The sequence below is a fragment of the Phyllobates terribilis genome, unplaced genomic scaffold (assembly GCF_046119375.1).
Source record: "Phyllobates terribilis strain yellow unplaced genomic scaffold, ASM4611937v1 Scaffold_5__5_contigs__length_657084704, whole genome shotgun sequence".
NCBI classification, from domain to species: domain Eukaryota; kingdom Metazoa; phylum Chordata; class Amphibia; order Anura; family Dendrobatidae; genus Phyllobates; species Phyllobates terribilis.
In genome coordinates this window covers 137,708,420-137,727,871 of record NW_027362765.1, presented here as the reverse complement: position 1 = coordinate 137,727,871, position 19,452 = coordinate 137,708,420, and the positions used below count along the sequence as shown (strand labels likewise).

General features: G+C 47.2%; 9 pseudogenes; all 9 read right to left on the bottom strand.

The window, feature by feature from the left end:
* Window positions 1-1,609: 1,609 nt before the first annotated feature.
* Window positions 1,610-1,710, bottom strand: LOC141151314 (U2 spliceosomal RNA; annotated as a pseudogene).
* A 520-nt stretch (window positions 1,711-2,230) lies between these two features.
* On the bottom strand, window positions 2,231-2,404 carry LOC141151130 (U2 spliceosomal RNA; annotated as a pseudogene).
* Window positions 2,405-10,695: 8,291 nt separating this feature from the next.
* LOC141151143 (U2 spliceosomal RNA) lies at window positions 10,696-10,796 on the bottom strand (annotated as a pseudogene).
* A 635-nt stretch (window positions 10,797-11,431) lies between these two features.
* On the bottom strand, window positions 11,432-11,550 carry LOC141150987 (U2 spliceosomal RNA; annotated as a pseudogene).
* A 2,239-nt stretch (window positions 11,551-13,789) lies between these two features.
* On the bottom strand, window positions 13,790-13,944 carry LOC141151067 (U2 spliceosomal RNA; annotated as a pseudogene).
* Window positions 13,945-14,560: 616 nt separating this feature from the next.
* On the bottom strand, window positions 14,561-14,661 carry LOC141151182 (U2 spliceosomal RNA; annotated as a pseudogene).
* Window positions 14,662-15,299: 638 nt separating this feature from the next.
* Window positions 15,300-15,418, bottom strand: LOC141150933 (U2 spliceosomal RNA; annotated as a pseudogene).
* A 557-nt stretch (window positions 15,419-15,975) lies between these two features.
* Window positions 15,976-16,181, bottom strand: LOC141150968 (U2 spliceosomal RNA; annotated as a pseudogene).
* Window positions 16,182-16,845: 664 nt separating this feature from the next.
* On the bottom strand, window positions 16,846-16,955 carry LOC141151008 (U2 spliceosomal RNA; annotated as a pseudogene).
* Between the last annotated feature and the right edge of the window lie 2,497 nt (window positions 16,956-19,452).

Below are 19,452 nucleotides of genomic sequence, written 5' to 3'. Positions count from 1 at the left end.
CCATTCCTCGTCACTACAAGAAATATCACAATTGCGATCCAACATCCCTAAAGGTAAGTGGGATTGATCGAATTTATCCAGGCATTAGGGGGGGCAATTGGAAAAAGGTTTTAGCCCAGAAGGAGGTTCAATTCCATCTCCCCTTATGGTCTTAATGAATCGTATAGTTTTGCCCCTTTTCTGTGATTAGTCGACATAACTCAACATTTAATTTACGCTTCATTCTTAGTTTTATATTGTTTTTAAGTGGTTTTATTTTCTTTTAATTTTCTTTTTTCTTCTGTTTAGTTTACCTGCGTTTCTTCCTGAGGTGGTATTGGGTCTGGTGTGGCAGCCTGTGAGGATCCCATGCTCTTCTGCTCTTTCACATCGCTTCACCGCTTTTTCCATTGCACATATGTGTGTATTTATATGTGTGTACATTTGTGCATACACTTACATTGAGTTATTCTGTTTGTGCACATATGTGCACTTATGTCTTCAGGGATAGATGCTGACATTATCTTATCATATACTCACGTATATAATTTTTTTCATTTTTTTCACTTATTTCCACTTTGTGGTGTTTAGTCACCTTTGATATACATTTATAATATTGTTATTTAATTAATAACTTATTAATGAATTATTCATATTTATTTATATTATTATTATTATTATTATCTTCATTATTTATTATCTTTTTACCTTATGTTTTTCTTTTCTCATATATTCATATTTTGGTTCTCCCTTCCTTCTTTTTCACATATGGCACTTATCTCTTACTCCTTCCTTCTTGTTATTTCTACTTATATTCTATTCTTCTTCTCTGTACATACTTCACTTGTTTCTATATGGCGCTATGATAGCTGACGTCACTTCCGGTTCCGCCCCTTGCGTTCCACTGTGGAACGCATTTCCTGTTTTCTTGCGTTCCACTGTGGAACGCACTCCGGTTTATCGTCTTCCTGGGCGTCCGCGCTCCTATGAGACGCGCCCGTCGGGGGGATGCTGTGCCGGACATTACCATGCATGGTTTGACTCTCTCCTCCCTGTTCCACCTGGCCACACTTATTTCTGTGGAGATATATATATATATATATATATATACCCTTGCTTAACCCATCTCAGTATCCTTGAGAAAGCGACAGCAAAACGCGCGTTGGATGCAGGACTCACACACGAGACACTATATACTTTTGGGTTAGTACCTATTTCTCTATTTACCTTTCACTTTGCGAGTTTTACTATCTTAGTGCAATATCCCTAATATGTTTATACATATAGTTATATTGATTCTTTATTTATCCACTTGGATTTATTTATTATGAATATGATGATAATTATATTTATATCTATTTATTTATATATTTACCCTTTATGCAATAGCACAGTGCACTTTTCTGTGGATGTATACACGTAAGATACATTTGATTTTTTCGCATGTGATACCTGTCCAATTAATAGGTTTATAATATTTTACCCTAAGTGTTCTCTGTATGTGAGTGTCTTTATCACCTTTCCCTTTTGTTACTATTTTTGTGTGTTTTACTATGTTTTTATCATCAAGTATTGAATAAAAGTGATAAATTTTATTATTATATTTGGTGGATGTGTCTATCTTTTGGTTATTTGTTTGGTATTGACACAATCATCGTATTTACTTATATGTATTTGTTGTGATAAAAAAAGATGCTACACTCGATCTTAGCCAAAAGGCCGAGAAGCGATTACCTGAATTGGTTTTGGCCTATGGCTGCACTCTGGCCCCAAGAACGCAAAAATTGTAAGGATAGGGACAAAGACTCCCCTAAGGAAGACATGTTGTTCATAAATAGACACATTAAAAGAACAACTATACTGCTTGCTGCAGATACATCCCACACATTTTTAATCTGCATAAGTCTACCTATTTTCACACATTCCACCCCCCCCATAATGTCCCACGCGTCTCAAGACCAGGGAGGGGAAGAGAGGATAACTAATTAATGAACAAACGAGCGGCGGTCCTCCTGCTTCCCAGTCTGTAGTCTCCCTACAGACTGAAGCTGGCTGCTGCAGCACCGCAAGTTAAGAGCCAGGAGCCCATTATGATAAGTGCAATGTCTGTTGCATTCTTGCATTATTCCATTGTCCCATTATGAGGCAATGGAACAATGGAAAAATGTCATATGGGGTCCTGGCTTTTATCTAGCTGTGCTTCAGCAGCCAGCTTCAGTCTGTAGGGAGACTGCAGACTGGGAAGACGATTAATAATTAGATATCCTCTCTACCTCCCCTTCCCGATCTTGGGGCGCTTGGGACATTAGGGGAGAGGAGAGAAGAGAATGTGTAAAAATTTGTGGACGTATAGGGGACGTATTAGATGTTTAACTGATAAGAAAAGATGCTACACTCAATCTTAGACGAAAGGCCGAGAAGTGATTAACTGAATTGGTTTTGGCCTATAGCTGCACCCTGGCCCCAAGAAGGCACCCATTGTAGGGATAGGGACAAAGACTCCCCTTAGGAAGACATGTTGTTCACCAATAGACACCTTAAAACACACAACTATACTGCTTGTTACAGATGCACCCCACACATTTTTAATCTGCTTAAGTCCACCTATTTTCACACATTCTCCCCGTCTTAATGTTCCACGTGCCTCAAGACTGGGGGGAGGGTAGAGAGGATAACTAATTAATAAACAAACGAGCAGCAGTCCCCTTGCTTCCTAGTCTTTAGGCACTTTACAGACTGAAGCTGGCTGCTGCAGCATTGCCAGATAAAAGCCAGGGGCCCATTATGATACGTGCAATGTCTGTTAATGTTATGCACATGCCCGGGCTGACTGGCGTGTGCTTGATTTAGTGATTCCACTGTGCCATGAACCGGAGAGTGCCTGGAGGGGCGTAACTAAGTATCTACCCGATCTGACCAAGGTCACACGACGGCTAACGACGCCGTGCACCAGGGAAGAACCGAGCAGAGGGACCAGGTACTACTCCAGGCCAGACTCCGGACACGGCTGTTGACCAACACCGGGGAATACAGGAACAGGCAGGTTAGGCTGGCACACAGACAGGTGGGTATTGGCAGGCACGGCTGGCATGCAGACAGGTGGGCACTGGCAGGCACGGCTGGAGTGCAGACAGGAGGATACTGGCAGGAAAGGCTGGTATGCAGACAGGAGGGTACAGACAAGTACGGCTGGCGTGCAGACGGGGAGGTACAAGCAGGTTGGAGCACAGGCTGGATAGGGTCCAGTACAGACTGGGATTCAGGAACAGAACCGCAGATTCGGTAGACAAGCAGAGCAGGCAGGAACCGCCAGAGCGATGAGCAAGGCAGAGCAGGCAGGAACTGCCGGAGCAGTGAGCAAGGCAGAGCAAGCAGGAACCGCCGGAGCAGTGAGCAAGGCAGAGCAGGCAGGATCCGCCGGAGGGGTGAGCAAGGCAGAGCAAGCAGGAACCGCCGGAGCGGTGAGCAAGGCAGAGCAGGCAGGAACCGCCGGAGCTGTGAGCAAGGCAGAGCAGGCAGGAACCGCCGGAGCGGTGAGCAAGGCAGAGCAGGCAGGAACCGCCGCAGCGGTGAGCAAGGCAGAGCAGGCAGGAACCGCCGGAGCGGTGAGCAAGGCAGAGCAGGCAGGAACCGCCGGAGCGGTAAGCAAGGCAGAGCAGGAAGGAACCGCCGGAGCAGTCAGCAAGGCAGAGCAGGCAGGAACCGCCGGAGCGGTGAGCAAGGCAGAGCAGGCAGGAACCACCGAAGCGGTGAGCAAGGCAGAGCAGGATGGAACCGCAGGAGCGGTGAGCAAGGCAGAGCAGGCAGAAACCGCCGGAGCGGTGAGCAAGGCAGAGCGGGCAGGAACCGCCGCAGCGGTGAGCAAGGCAGAGCAGGCAGGAACCTCCAGAGCGGTGAGCGAGGCAGAGCAGGCAGGAACCGCCGGAGCGGTGAGCAAGGCAGAGCAGGCAGGAACCGCTGGAGCTGTGAGCAAGGCAGAGCAGGCAGGAACCGCTGGAGCGGTGAGCAAGGCAGAGCAGGCAGGAACCGCTGGAGCGGTGAGCAAGGCAGAGTAGGCAGGAACCGCCGGAGCGGTGAGCAAGGCAGAGCAGGCAGGAACCTCCAGAGCGGTGAGCGAGGCAGAGCAGGCAGGAACCGCCGGAGCGGTGAGCAAAGGCAGAGAGGACAGGGCTCTGTTCACACTGAACAGACTGGAAGGGAAAAGCAGAACCAGATACACACAAGGTACTTGCAATGAAGTAGCGAGTGGACTCTAAACTCACAAACGGAAGTACAGCGACATCGAGTAGGAGTTAGGTGCAGGTTCTGACTCTGCAGAAAAAGGGAAGGTACGGACATAGAGAAAAACAGGTAACAGGCTAGGAAAGTGTTCAGACAGGAACTGACACTGCAGCGAGATACAGGAGCGAGTCTGGGTATGCAGCCCCCAGAAAGGCGGACAAACAGGCTAGAAGACATAGATAACAGGTCTGGGTATGCGGTCCCCAGAGAGGCGGACAAACAGGCTAGGAGCGTGTTCAGACAGGCCTGGGAATACAGCCTCCAGGAAGGCGGACAGGCAGGAAAAACAGAACATGACCTGGCACATAAGAGGCAAGAAGCCCTCTGAGGATAAGAGTTGCTCAGGCACCAGCTTCAAGGTGGAGCTGGTTTAAATATCCAGTGACAGACAGCAATAGGCTGAGGATGCATTAGGGGTGTGCCCACAGCAGCTACAAAAAACAGGAAGTAACCGGGCCGCCGCCCTAAGCAGTCAGAACAGAGACAAACAGACAGCATGAATAGAAGCCAGGCTAGCAGAATGGACTGAAGATCAAGTTTGCGATCTTGTATAGTAAGAGATGGTGCACCATGCAAGCCCACCACCAGGTATGTTACAGTTAAATTCTTGCATAATTGTATTGTTCCATTGTCCCATTGTTAAATGGCAATGCAACAATAGAATAATGCAAGAATGGAAGAATGGAACAGGCATTGCACGTGTCATAATGGACTCCTGGTTTTATCTAGCTGTGCTGCAGCAGCCAGCTTCAGTCTGTAGGGAGTCTGCAGACTGAGAATCAGACCCCTGCCCGTCTGTTCAATATTTAGCTCTCCTCTCTACACCCCCCCTTCCCGATCATGAGACACTTGGGACATCAGGGGGGAGGAGAGAAGAGAAAGTGTGAAAATTTGTGGACTATACTGCTTTTTGCAGATGCACCCTACAAATTTTTAATATGCATAAGTCCACCTATTTTCACACATCCCCCCCTCCCCCTTAATGTCCCACGTGCCTCAAGACCGGGGTGGTGGGGTAGAGAGGATAACTAATTAATGAACAAACGAGCAGCGGTCCCCATGCTTCCCAGTCTGTAGGCTCCCTACAGACTGAAGCTGGCTGCTGCAACACCGCCACATAAAAGCCAGGAGCCCATTATGACACATGCAATGTCTGTTCCATTCTTGCATTCTTGCATTATTCCATTGTCCCATTGTTACGAGGCAATGGAACAATGGAATAATGAAAGAATGCAAGAATGGAAGAATGGAACAGGCATTGCACATGTCATAATGGGCTCCTGGATTTTATTTAGCTGTGCTTCAGCAGCCAGCTTCAGTCTGTAGGGAACCTGCAGACTGGGAAGCAGGGGGACCGCTGCTCGTCTGTTCAATATTTAGCTCTGCTCTCTTCACCCCCCCCTTCCTGATCATGAGGCACTTGGGATATCAGTGTTATGATCTGCAACAAAACTAAGGAAAGAAAGGAAAGCTGTCCCTACAGTAAGACTAAGCTGAATCCCTACGATGTAGCGGGCTGCCTGTTCCTTATGAACAGACCTGCCTTCGTCCTCGGCTAGTCTGAACGGAGACCTATAGAATTAAGAGAGTGGTCCATAAAAGAACTAAGGACTGGGACAAAAATGGGACACCTCCTAAACAGAAGTTGTAACAGAGCAAAAAAGGACAAACTGACAAAAAGTACTAACAGTCCCAGAGGACCAAGAACTGACAGAGATAGGCACCGAAGCACCTGGCTAGAGAGACAGTCAAAACAACACTGAAGTCCAGCAAAGCCAGAAAGGCGGAGCTGGAATATATAGGCAGCAGGTCACGTGACCGCAAAACACAAAATAGCAAAAACTAACAGAAGGGTTCTAACAGTACCCCCTCTTCTATGAGGATCCTCCGGATCCTCCAGGCCTAGGCCTATCTGGAAACCTCCTGTGGAAAGCTTTAACAAGCCTAGGAGCAGAGACATCATCCGTCCTTACCCAGGAGTTGTCTTCGGGACCGAAACCCTTCCAGGAGACAAGATACTGTAATTTCCCTCTATGCCATCTAGAATTCAAAATACGAGAAATTTCATATTCGCCGTCTAACACCACAGGGGGAACTGTGACAGTGGAGTCCCTATTAGATACGTCAGCCTTTTTCAACAAGGAAACATGAAACACAGGATTAATCTTCCAGGAAATAGGGACATCCAACCTAACAGCAGACGGGTTAACAACCTGAAGCACTTTAAATGGACCCACAAACTTAGGACCCAGTTTTTTAGAGGGAATCCTCAACCGCAGGTTCTTCGAGGACAACCAAACCATGTCACCCACAGTAAACAAAACCTCTTTACGTTTCCTGTCAAAATACTTCTTGGACTTCTTGTTAGCCTCTTGCAGGTTACAACGTACATTAGTCCAAACTCTCTCCAAATCACCGGAAAAATTCTCCTCCTCCGACCCCAATTTGGAGAACGAATCAAAAAACCGATGTCTCTGAGTACAACAAAAAAAAGGAGAACACCCAGCAGAGGAGGATGTATGATTGTTAAGAGCAAATTCTGCGAGAGGCAGAAACTCAGACCACACCTCTTGATTGTCTGGCACAAAACAACGCAAAAACTATTCTACATTCTGGTTCTTTCTTTCAGCCTGTCCATTCGATTCAGGATGATAACCAGATGAAAATGACAAATGGACTCGCAACCTGTCACAAAAAGCACGCCAAAAGCGAGCCACAAACTGAGGTCCTCTATCAGAACAATATCCGTGGGAACGCCATGGAGCTTGACAATCTCCTTAACAAACGCCTTAGTGAGTGTCTTGGCGCAGGGCAACTTAACGAATGGAACCAAATGACACATCTTACTAAAACGGTCCACGACCACCCAGATGACAGTAAAACCCTCGGACACCGGAAGATCAGTAATAAAATCCATAGTGAGATGCGTCCAAGGCACACAAGGAACCTCCAGAGGGCAAAGCAACCCCGCAGCAGGAGTATGTGAAGCCTTTGTCCTAGCACACACAGTACACTGACGCACCCACTTGATGACTTCCTTCTGCCATCCAGGCCACCAAAAAATGCGACTGATAAGTCTCTTAGTCTCCGAAACTCCTGGATGACCTGCCAACAGAGATTCATGACACTCCACAAACAAATCTCTCCTAAAGGCTCTAGGCACGAACAACCTCCCATGGGGAGTGTTAGATGGAGCATCATCTTGAGCATTCAGAATCCCATTCTCCAAAACGGAGTCCAAAGCCGCCACAACTCCGTTCTGCAAAATGCTCTCCTCCTCCTCGGAACCGACCGTAGGAGAGAAGCTGCGAGATAAAGCATCGGCTTTAACATTCTTAGTACCAGGGATATAGGTAACAGAAAAATGAAACCGAGAAAAAAAAAGTGCCCACCTAGCTTGACGGGCATTCAAGCGCTTGGCAGCATCCAGAGAGATCAAATTCTTATGATCTGTGAAAACCTGAATAGGAAATCTAGCGCCTTCCAAAAAATGACGCCAATGTTCAAGCGCAAGTTTAATAGCCAGCAACTCCCGATTTCCAACATCATAATTCAGTTCAGTTTCCGAAATTTTTTTCGAAAAGAAGGCACAAGGATGTACTCCACCCTTGTTCTCCTGAGACAAAACTGCTCCGACCCCCACCGATGAAGCATCGACCTCGACCAAAAAAGGCTCGGTCTCATCAGGCTGCATAAGGATAGGGGCAGAACTGAACCTCTCTTTGAGATACTCAAACGCTTCAATGGCCTCAGTAGTCCACTGGGCCGTATTCGCACCTTTCCTGGTGAGATCGGTTAGAGGTTTAACAATTACAGAAAAATTCTTAATGAATTTCCTGTAATAATTGGCAAAACCCAAAAATCTCTGTATAGATTTCAAACCAATAGGCCTAGGCCATTCCTGAACAGCCTGAACCTTCACAGGGTCCATCTCAAAGCCCTCGCTGGAGACAATGTAGCCCAAAAAAATAATTTTATGCACAGCAAACTCACATTTCTCCAGCTTAGCAAAGAGTGAATTGTCACTCAATAACTGCAAAACTTCATGTACACTCTGCCAATGGGACTCTAGATCTGGTGAATAAATCAAAATGTCATCCAAATACACAACCACATTCTTACCAATCAAAGGTCTCAGGATGTCATTAATAAGGTTCTGAAAAAATGCAGGTGCATTGGTAAGACCGAAAGGCTTCACCAGATTCTCAAAATGACCTACCGGAGTGTTAAAAACAGTTTTCCATTCATCACCCTCCTTCACACGTAACAAATTGTATGCCCCCCGGAGATCAATCTTGGAGAACCACTTGGCTCCCACTAACTGGTTAAACAAGTCAGGAATTAACGGCAATGGGTAGGAATTGCGTATAGTAATCTTATTAATTTCACGAAAATCCAAACATGGACGTAAACCGCCGTCCTTTTTTTTAACAACGAAGAATCCAACTGCCTCAGATGACTTAGAAGGTCTAATGTGACCAGCAGCCAAGCTAGTCTGTATGTACTCCTCCAAGGCCTTTCTTTCAGGGATAGTCAGATTAAACAAGCGACTTTTGGGAAGGGTAGCACCCGGAACAAACTCAATGGCGCAATCATAATCCCTATGAGGAGGTAAAACTTGCGACTCCTCCTCAGAAAAGAACCTCCAAAAATCTTGAATAGGTACAGGTAATTCACCTTTTTCCACAGCCGCAATGAGACCATTACAACATTTATCATAACACTTCGGACTCCAAGACTTAATCACATTAGTAGACCAGTCCAGTAAAGGATTGTGCAGTCTTAACCAAGGCAATCCTAGAACAACTGGAGAGGGCAAATTATCCAAAACAACCAAGTCCAAAATTTCTTGGTGATCTCCATTGATAGTGAGAGGAAATGCAGCAGTCTTGTGAGTAATACATTTCAAAGGAGTGTTATCAATTGCAACCACAGAAATAGGTGATGACAAAGGTTTGGATTTCAATTTAAGGTTTTCCAAAAACCCTTTATCAATCACATTAAGTGTTGAACCACAATCCACAAATACCTGAAATTCAATCAAATCTCCTTGCAGAGTAGTACTCCCAGAAAGAAATACTCCTGCAGAGTGTAAACAAGCTATACGGGCGTAACTGACCTTTTTTTTTTCTTTACTTAAGCGACACTCACAATACTTAATCAAATGGTCATTTTTACCACAATAAAGACACAAACCTTCTGCGAATCTCCGATCTCTTTCCTGAGAGCGGAGGGACATCGCCCCAAGCTCCATTGGTTCTCCGCTGTCAGAGCAGATTTTCTGGGAACTAGGACCTGAAGTTACAGGAGTCTTTACATCATTAACCCTGGACCTCAGTGTCCTGTCTATTCGAACAGCTAACTGCATAGCTACCTGCAGAGTCTCAGGTGCAGGGAATGCAATTAGCAAATCCTTAACCCTTTCACTCAGATCAGCAAGAAATAAACATTTCAACGCAGAATCATTCCATTTAACTTCTGAAGCCCACCTTCTAAAGTGTGTGCAATAAATTTCAACATCATCTGACCCCTGATTCAAACATCTAAGTTCTGATTCAGCAGATGAGATTCGATCAGGATCGTCATATAATTGCCCCATAGCAGAAAAAAAATCTTCAACAGAACTTAAACGCGGATCATTAGGTTGGAGAGAAAAAGCCCAACCCTGTGGTTCTTTGCGCAAAAGTGACATAATAAAACCAATGCGCTGTGATTCATTCCCAGAGGATCTTGGTCTCAAACGAAAATATAGCAAACAAGCATTTTTAAAGGAAAAAAAATCTTGCTGTTTACCATAAAAAACATCAGGCAGTCCTTCCTTCGGTTCCACAAAATGCGCTCCAGGACAGCTACTCACGTGTTGCTGAAGCTCGGCCACCTCCAGAGACAATCCCTGCAGGCGTTGAGCCAAATCCTGGACGGAAACCATACTGATCCCCGAATTTCTTTCCTTTTAATTTTTTTTTTTTGGGCTGGACTTACTGTTATGATCTGCAACATAAACTAAGGAAAGAATGGGAAAAGCTGTCCCTACAGTAAGACTAAGCTGAATCCCTACGATGTAGCGGGCTGCCTGTTCCTCATGAACAGACCCGCCTTCGTCTTTGGCTAGTCTGAACGGAGACCTATAGAATTAAGGGAGGGGTCCCTAAAAGAACTAAGGACTGGGACAAAAATGGGACACCTCCTAAACAGAAGTTGTTGCAGAGCAAAAATGGACAAACTTACAAAAAGTACTAACGGTCCCAGAGGACCAAGAACTGACAGAGATAGGCACCGAAGCACCTGGCTAGAGAGACAGTCAAAACAACACTGAAGTCCAGCAAAGCCAGAAGGGCGGAGCTGGAATATATAGGCAGCTGGTCATGTGACCGCAAAACACAAGATAGCAAAAACTACCAGGAGGGTTCTAACAATCAGGGGGGAGGAGAGAGGAGAATGTGTGAAAATTTGTGGACGTATTGGGGACATATCAGATGTTAAACTGATAAGAAAAGATGCTGTACTCTATCTTAGACAAAATGCCAAGAAGCGATTACCTGAAATGGTTTTGGCCTATGGCTGCACCCTGGCCCCAAGAACGCATCCATTGTATTGATAGGGACAAAGACTCCACTTAGGAAGACATATTGTTCATCAATAGACACCTTAAAACATACAATTATACTGCTTGTTGCAGATACACCCCACACATTTTTAATATGCATAAATCCACCTATTTTCACACATTTCACTCCCCCTAATGTCTCACGTGACTCAAGACCAGGTAGAGGTAGAGAGAATAACTAATTAATGAACAGACAAGCAGCGGTCACCCTGCTTCCCAGTCTGTAGGCTCCCTACAGACTGAAACTGGCTTGTGCAGCATCGCCAGATAAAAGCCAGGAGCCCATTATGACACGTGCAATGTCTGTTTCATTCTTGCATTATTCCATTGTCCCATTGATATGGAGTAATGGAACAATGGGACAATGGAATAATGCAAGAATGGTACAGGCATTGCACGTGTCATAATGGGCTCCTGGCTTTTATCTAGCTGTGCTGCAGCAGCCAGCTTCAGTCCATAGGAACTCTGCAGACTGGGAAGCAGGGGGACCGCTGCTCGTCTGTTCAATAATTAGCTATCCCCTCTACCCCACCCCCTATCCCGATCTTGAGGCGCTTGGGACAATGGGGGTGAGCAGAGAGGAGAATGTGTGAAAATTTGTGGACGTATAGGGGACGTATCAGATGTTAAACTGATAAGAAAATATGCTACACTTGATCTTAGGCAAAATGCCAAGAAGTGATTACCTGAATTGGTTTTGTCCTATGGCTGCACCCTGGCCACAAGAAGGCACTCATTGTAGGGATAGGGACAAAGACAACCCTTAGGAAGACATGTTGTTCATCAATAGACACCTTACACACACAACTATACTGCTTGCTGCAGATGCACCCCACACATTTTAAATATGCATAAGTCCACCTATTTTCACACATTCTCCCCCCCTCCTAATGTCCCACGCGTCTCAAGACAAGAGGGGGGTAGAGAGGATAACTAACTAATGAACAAACAAGCAGCAGTCACTCTGCTTCCCAGTCTGTAGGCTCCCTACAGACTGAAGCTGGCTGCTGCAGTATCACCAGATAAAAGCCAGGAGCCCATTATGACACGTGCAATGTCTGTTCCATTCTTGCATTCTTGCATTATTCCATTGTTCCATTGTTAGGAGGCAATGGAACAATGGAATAATGCAAGAATGGAAATATGGAACAGGCATTGCATGTGTTATAATGGGCTCCTGGCTTTTTTCTAGCTGTGATGCAGCAGCCAGCTTCAGTCTGTAGGGAGCCTGGAGACTGGGAAGCAGGGGGACCGCTGCTCGTCTGTTCAATATTTAGCTGTGCTCTCTACACACCCACCTTCCTGATCATGAGGCACTTGGAAAATTAGGGGTGAGGAGAGAGGAGAATGTGTGAAAATTTGTGGACATACAGTACAGACCAAAAGTTTGGACACACCTTCTCATTTTAAGATTTTTCTGTATTTTCATAACTATGAAAATTGTACATTCACACTGAAGGCATCAAAACTATGAATTAACACATGTGGAATTATATACTTAACAAAAAAGCGTGAAACAACTGAAAATATGTCTTATATTCTAGGTTCTTCAAAGTAGCCACCTTTTGCTTTGATGACTGCTTTGCACACTCTTGGCATTCTCTTGATGAGCTTCAAGAGGTTGTCACCAGAAATGGTCTTCCAACAATCTTGAAGGAGTTCCCAGAGATGCTTAGCATTTGTTGGCCCTTTTGCCTTCACTCTGCGGTCCAGCTCACCCCAAACCATCTCGATTGGGTTCAGGTCTGGTGACTGTGGAGGCCAGATCATCTGGCGTAGCACCCCATCACTCCCCTTCTTGGTCAAATAGCCCTTATACAGCCTGGAGGTGTGTTTGGGGTCATTGTCCTGTTGAAAAATAAATGATGGTCCAACTTAACGCAAACTAGATGGAATAGTATGCCGCTGCAAAATGCTGTGGTAGCCATGCTGGTTCAGTATGCCTTCAATTTTGAATAAATCCCCAACAGTGTCACCAGCAAAGCACCCCCACACCATCACACCTCCTCCTCCATGCTTCACGGTGGGAACCAGGCATGTAGAGTCCATCCTTTCACCTTTTCTGCGTCGCACAAAGACATGGTGGTTTGAATCAAAAATCTCAAATTTGGACTCATCAGACCAAAGCACAGATTTCCACTGGCCTAATGTCCATTCCTTGGGTTCTTTAGCCCAAACAAGTCTCTTCTGCTTCTTGCCTGTCCTTAGCAGTGGTTTCCTAACAGCTATTTTACCATGAAGGCCTGCTGCACAAAGTCTCCTTTTAACAGTTGTTGAAGAGCTGTGTCTGCTGCTAGAACTCTGTGTGGCATTGACCTGGTCTCTAATCTGAGCTGCTGTTAACCTGCAATTTCTGAGGCTGGTGACTCGGATAAACTTATCCTCAGAAGCAGAGGTGACTCTTGGTCTTCCATCCCTGGGGCGGTCCTCATGTGAGCCAGTTTCTTTGTAGCACTTGATGGTTTTTGCAACTGCACTTGGGGACACTTTCAAAGTTTTCCCAATTTTTCACACTGACTGACCTTCATTTCTTAAAGTAATGATGGCCACTCATTTTTCATTACTTAGCTGCTTTTTTCTTGCCATAATACAATTTCTAACTGTCTATTCAGTAGGACTATCAGCTGTGTATCCATCAGACTTCTGCACAACACAACTGATGGTCCCAACCCCATTTATAAGGCAAGAAATCCCACTTATTAAACCTGACAGGGCACACCTGTGAAGTGAAAACAATTTCTGGTGACTACCTCTTGAACCTCAGCAAGAGAATGCCAAGAGTGTGCAAAGCAGTCATCAAAGCAAAAGGTGGCTACTTTGAAGAACCTAGAATGTAAGACATATTTTCAGTTGTTTCACACTTTTTTGTTAAGTATATAATTCCACATGTGTTAATTCATAGTTTTGATGCCTTCAGTGTGAATGTACAATTTTCATAGTCATGAAAGTGCAGAAAAATCTTAAAATGAGAAGGTGTGTCCAAACTTTTGGTCTGTACTGTATAAGGGACGCATCAGATGTTAAACTGATAAGAAAAGATGCTACACTTCATCTTAGCCAAAATTCCAAGAAACGATTACCTGAATTGGCACCCATTGTAGAGATAGGGACAAAGACTCCCCTTAGGAAGACATGTTGTTCATCAATAGACACCTTAAAACACACAACTATACTGCTTTTTGCAGATGCACCCCACACATTTTTAATATGCATAAGTCCACCTATTTTCACACATTCCCCCCTCCTAATGTCCCACGCATCTCAAGACCAGAGGGGGGTAGAGAGGATAACTAATTAATGAACAAACGAGCAGCGGTCCCCATGCTTCCCAGTCTGTAGGCTCCCTACAGACTGAAGCTGGCTGCTGCAGCACCGCCACATAAAAGCCTGGAGCCCATTATGACACATGCAATATCTGTTCCATTCTTGCATTATTCCACTGTCCCATTGTTACGAAGCAATGGAACAATGGAATAATGAAAGAATGCAAGAATGGAACAGGCATTGCACGTGTCATAATAGGCTCCTGGCTTTTATTTAGCTGTGCTTCAGCAGCCAACTTCAGTCTGTAGGGAGCCTGCAGACTGGGAAGCAGGGGGGCTGCTGCTCGTCTGTTCAATATTTAGCTCTCCTCTCTACACCCCCCCGTTCCCGATCATGAGGCACTTGGGACATCAGGGGGGAGGAGAGAGGAGAAGGTGTGAAAATTTGTGGATGTGTTGGGGACATATCAGATGTTAAACTGATAAGAAAAGATGCTATACTCCATCTTAGCCAAAATTCCAGGAAGCGATTACCTAAAATAGCTTTGGCCTATGACTGCACCCTGGCCCCAAGAACGCATCCATTGTAGGGATAGGGACAAAGACTCCCCTTAGGAAGACATATTGTTTATCAATAGACAACTTAAAACATACAACTATACTGCTTGTTGCAGATGCACCCCACACATTTTTAATATGCATAAATCCACCTATTTTCAAACACCCCCCCCCACACCCTAATGCCGCACGCGACTCAAGACCAGGTAGGGGCAGAGAGGATAACTAATTAATGAACAAACAAGCAGCGGTCACCCTGCTTCCCAGTCTGTAGGCTCCCTACAGACTGAAGCTGGCTTGTGCAGCACCGCCAGAAAAAAGCCAAGAGCCCATTATGATATGTGCAATGTCTGCTTCATTCTTGCATTATTCCATTGTCCCATTGATAGGGAGTAATGGAACAATGGGACAATGGAATAATGCAAGAATGGAACAGGCATTGCACGTGTCACAATGGGCTCCTCGCTTTTATCTAGCTGTGCTGCAGCAGCCCGCTTCAGTCTGTTGGGAGTCTGCAGACTGGGAAGCAGGGGGACCGCTGCTCGTCTGTTCAATAATTAGCTATCCCCTCTACCCCACCCCCTATCCCGATCTTGAGGCGCTTGGGACAATGGGGGTGAGCAGAGAGGAGAATGTGTGAACATTTGTGGATGTATAGGGGACGTATCAGATGTTAAACTGATAAGAAAAGATGCTACACTTGATCTTAGCCAAAATGCCAAGAAGTGATTACCTGAATTGGTTTTGGCCTATAGCTGCACCCTGGCCACAAGAAGACACCCATTGTAGGGATAGGGACAAAGACTACCCTTAGGAAGACATGTTGTTCATCAATAGACACCTTAAACAAACAACTATACTGCTTGTTGCAGATGCACCCCACACATTTTTAATATGCATAAGTCCACCTATTTTCACACATTCTCCCCCCCTCCTAATGTCCCACGCATCTCAAAACCAGAGAGGGGTAGAGAGGATAACTAATTAATGAACAAACAAGCAGTAGTCACCCTGCTTCCCAGTCTGTAGGCTCCCTACAGACTGAAGCTGGCTGCTGCAGTATCACCAGATAAAAGCCAGGAGCCCATTACGACACGTGCAATGTATGTTCCATTCTTGCATTCTTGCATTATTCCATTGTTCCATTGTTAGGAGGCAATGAAACAATGGAATAATGCAAGAATGGAAGAATGGAACAGGCATTGCACGTGTCATAATGGGCTCCTGGCTTTTACCTAGCTGCACTGCAGCAGCCAGCTTCAGTCTGTAGGGAGCGTGCAGACTGGGAAACAGGGGGACAGCTACTGGTCTGTTCAATAATTAGATATCCCCTCTACCCCACTCCCCATCCTGATCTTGAGGCGCTTGGGACAATGGGGGTGAGGAGAGAGGAGAATGTGTGAAAATTTGTGGACGTATAGGGGACGTATCATATGTTAAACTGATAAGAAAGGATGCTACACTCGATCTTAGCCAAAAGGCCCAGAAGCGATTACCTGAATTGGTTTTGGCCTATGGCTGCACCCTGGCCCCAAGAAGGCAAAAATTGTAGGGATAGGGACAAAGACTCACCTTAGGAAGACATGTTGTTTATCATTAGACACCTTAAAACTTACAACTATACTGCTTGTTGCAGATGCACCCCACATATTTTTAATCTGCATATATCCATCTATTTTCACACATTCTCCCTACCCCCTAATGTCCCACGTGCCTTAAGACGGGGGGGGGGGTATAGAGAGGATAACTAATTAATGAAGAAACGAGAAGCAGTCCCCCAGCTTCCTAGTCTGTAGGCTCCCTACAGACTGAAGCTGGCTGCTGCAGCACCGCCAGATAAAAGTTAGGAGCCCATTATGACACGTGCAATGTCTGTTCCATTCTTGCATTGTTCCATTATCCCATTGATAGGGGTTACTGGAACAATGGTACAATGGAATAATGCAAGAATGCAAGAATGGAAAAATGGAACAGGCATTGCACATGTCATAATGGGCTCCTGGCTTTTTTCTAGCTGTGATGCAGAAGTCAGCTTCAGTCTGTAGGGAGCCTGCAGACTGAGAAGCAGGGGGACAGCTGCTCGTCTGTTCAATATTTAGCTCTCCTCTCTACACACCCCCCTTCCCGATCATGAGGCACCTGGGAAATTAGGGGGGAGAAGAGAGGAGAATGTTTGAAAATTTGTGGACGTATAGGGGACACATCAGATGTTAAACTGATAAGAAAAGATGCTATACTCCATCTTAGCCAAAATGCCAAGAAGCGATTACCTGAATTGGCTTTGGCCTATGGCTTCACCCTGGACCCAAGAACGCACCCGTTGTAGGGATAGGGACAAAGACTCCCCTTAGGAAGACATGTTTTTCATCAATTGACACCTTAAAACACACAACTATACTGCTTTTTGCAGATGTGTAGCACCCTGAGGATTCGGCTGCTACAGGGGTATTGCACCTCAACCCAGAGGTGTGATATTCCACTCCCGGGTAAGGATGGAGTGTGGACCTGAGCTCGGTAGGCTGCATGCACTACACACATCCCATTTCCGAGGAGCAGACCAACGGTACTCCCACTTAGAAATGTGCAGGTACGACCGAGTCTGTTCCTGGCTGGAGTGGGAGGGGGGTGGTACATCCCAAGTAGTGTAGGGGCAGATAGGAGGAGCAGCCTGGGTAAAGATAGGAGCTCATTGGGTGCTGGTCACCTGAGCTCACACATAGAGGGAGTATATAAGGTGGGCACCATCTTAGATCAGGGTCAGTCTGTCAGAGTAAGAAGCAGAGGTCCAGATGAGCCTGCAGAGAGAGAGTGGAGCAGAGAAGGAAAGACCCAGAGGGGACAAAGAGAGGACTCTGAGAACCCAAATTCAATCCCCGGGTGAAGAGTCGGCAATAGGGTACCGGATCCCAAACTGGTGGGGGCAAAAGCACACCCTAGCCAGAGACCGGAGGCCGTGGGCAGGATCTGCCACGGCCACCCACCACATCCACCCCGAAGGCAAACCACGTGGAGGGTCAGGGAACCCAAGGCCAAGGGTCTCCCAACAGAAGGCCCGAGGGAGCTGGACCTAGGTGGATCACTAGTGGGGACGGCCAGAGGAAAGGACAGAAGGAGAGCTCAGGGTCACGCTCCGGACTTGTTTGGGGGTTTGCTGAATCCAGGACCTGGTGGACGCAGCACGGCTCGGGTGGTCACTTGAAGCTGGAGTGACCGGAACATCAGCAGTGAGTAAATACCCTAAACTGCACAACCCGACTCTGTCTTCACTTAACATCTATGCTGCACCACCACAACCCCCATCCTCTGCACCTGACCCCCTGAGGCTATACCCCACCCGTTGGGTGTTATACTATCAAAAGCTGCACCAACACCATCAGCCTCAGCGGACCCTGCTGCAGCGGCGGCCGTAGTGACCGCAATACAACGGGTGGCGTAGTCGACATTAAGAACTTTATAACATCTGTAGGACTGCCACATACTCTGAGCTTGACACCCTGGGCACGGACCGGGTCACAGCCACTCGGAAGACTACAACCCCCATCTGATCCGGCTCCGGGTATTCCCCTAAAGAATATGGCCCAGGGGGCGCGTCAACTTTGGCGTAGTCGGCAGGATTACGTGCCCGCAACACCCGGGTACTGCGTGCCTGAAGAAAAGAACAAGTTTACCTCAAAAAGAAGTCTCCTGCCGGTTCCGGAGGGTCCCCGCCATCGGACTCCATCACAGGTCGATTCCCGCCGGTTGTCCGCCATTAACAGCTTTTTCCCGCCATCTGCAGAGTTTCCCGCCACTGGGAGACGATTCCCGCCATTTCCAAAGGTTTCCCGCCTTGGAAGAGCGGACGCCATTATGGGCGTGCCAGAGGGTGGCAAGAGGCCGCCTCCCATCGTGGGCCAGGACCGAAAATGGCGCCAAAAGTGGAAACCGCCCCCACCAACAGAGACTGTGATGCTAGAGGTGTCTGTCAGCGTGAAAGAACTGCCCCTGGAGCTGACAATCACCAAGTGGCCCCGGGACCGCCCTCGAAGTGGGAGGACTGAGAAGGAGAGAGCAAAGATGGGTGTCGCCTGGAGCAGTCTGGAGCGAGCGCACCCGGAGGCAAGAAGCCTGGAGAAGAGTATCGGAGGAGCTTACCCGGAGATGGCGAGAAAGCAGAGCAGCACCGGCCCATTGGCCAGGAGCCTGCTAGAAACAGAGGAGGGAGAGCAGAGCAGCACCGGCCCGCTGGCCAGGAGCCTGCTGGAGACAACAGGAGGAGAGCAGAGCAGCACCGACCCGTTGGTCAGGAGCCTGCTGGAAGCAACGACCCCACTAGGCCTAGTGGAGGTCCTAGCACAGCTCCCCCGAGATCGGGAGTGTGCACAGACCGCTCTGGAGGGCCTCGCAAGGAGGATGGCCCGGGTGCAGCGAGAGACGTTGGCGGAGTGGAGCCGTGAGATGGCCCAGCAGACCGAGACCCGTCAGCGGAGCACGCCACCCAAGACGAGGAGACAGACCGCCTCTGAGGATGGCGCAGGAGGACTGAAGGCCGGAGACGGCGCCGAGAAGGGAGCCGAACGAGTGGAGGCAGGTAAAGGGGACGTCTATACCCCAAACCGGGAAACCGCGTACCTGCCCCAGCTCCCCGTCGCAGAGCCCGAAGTCTATCCTGCCGTGCCCGTCGCTGCAACGTCACCGCCGCAGACTAGGCCTCAAACGGGAGCCGCGACCCCTGTGACGTCACACGCCTCGACCCCGAGCGTGACCAAGCAGGAAGTACCACCA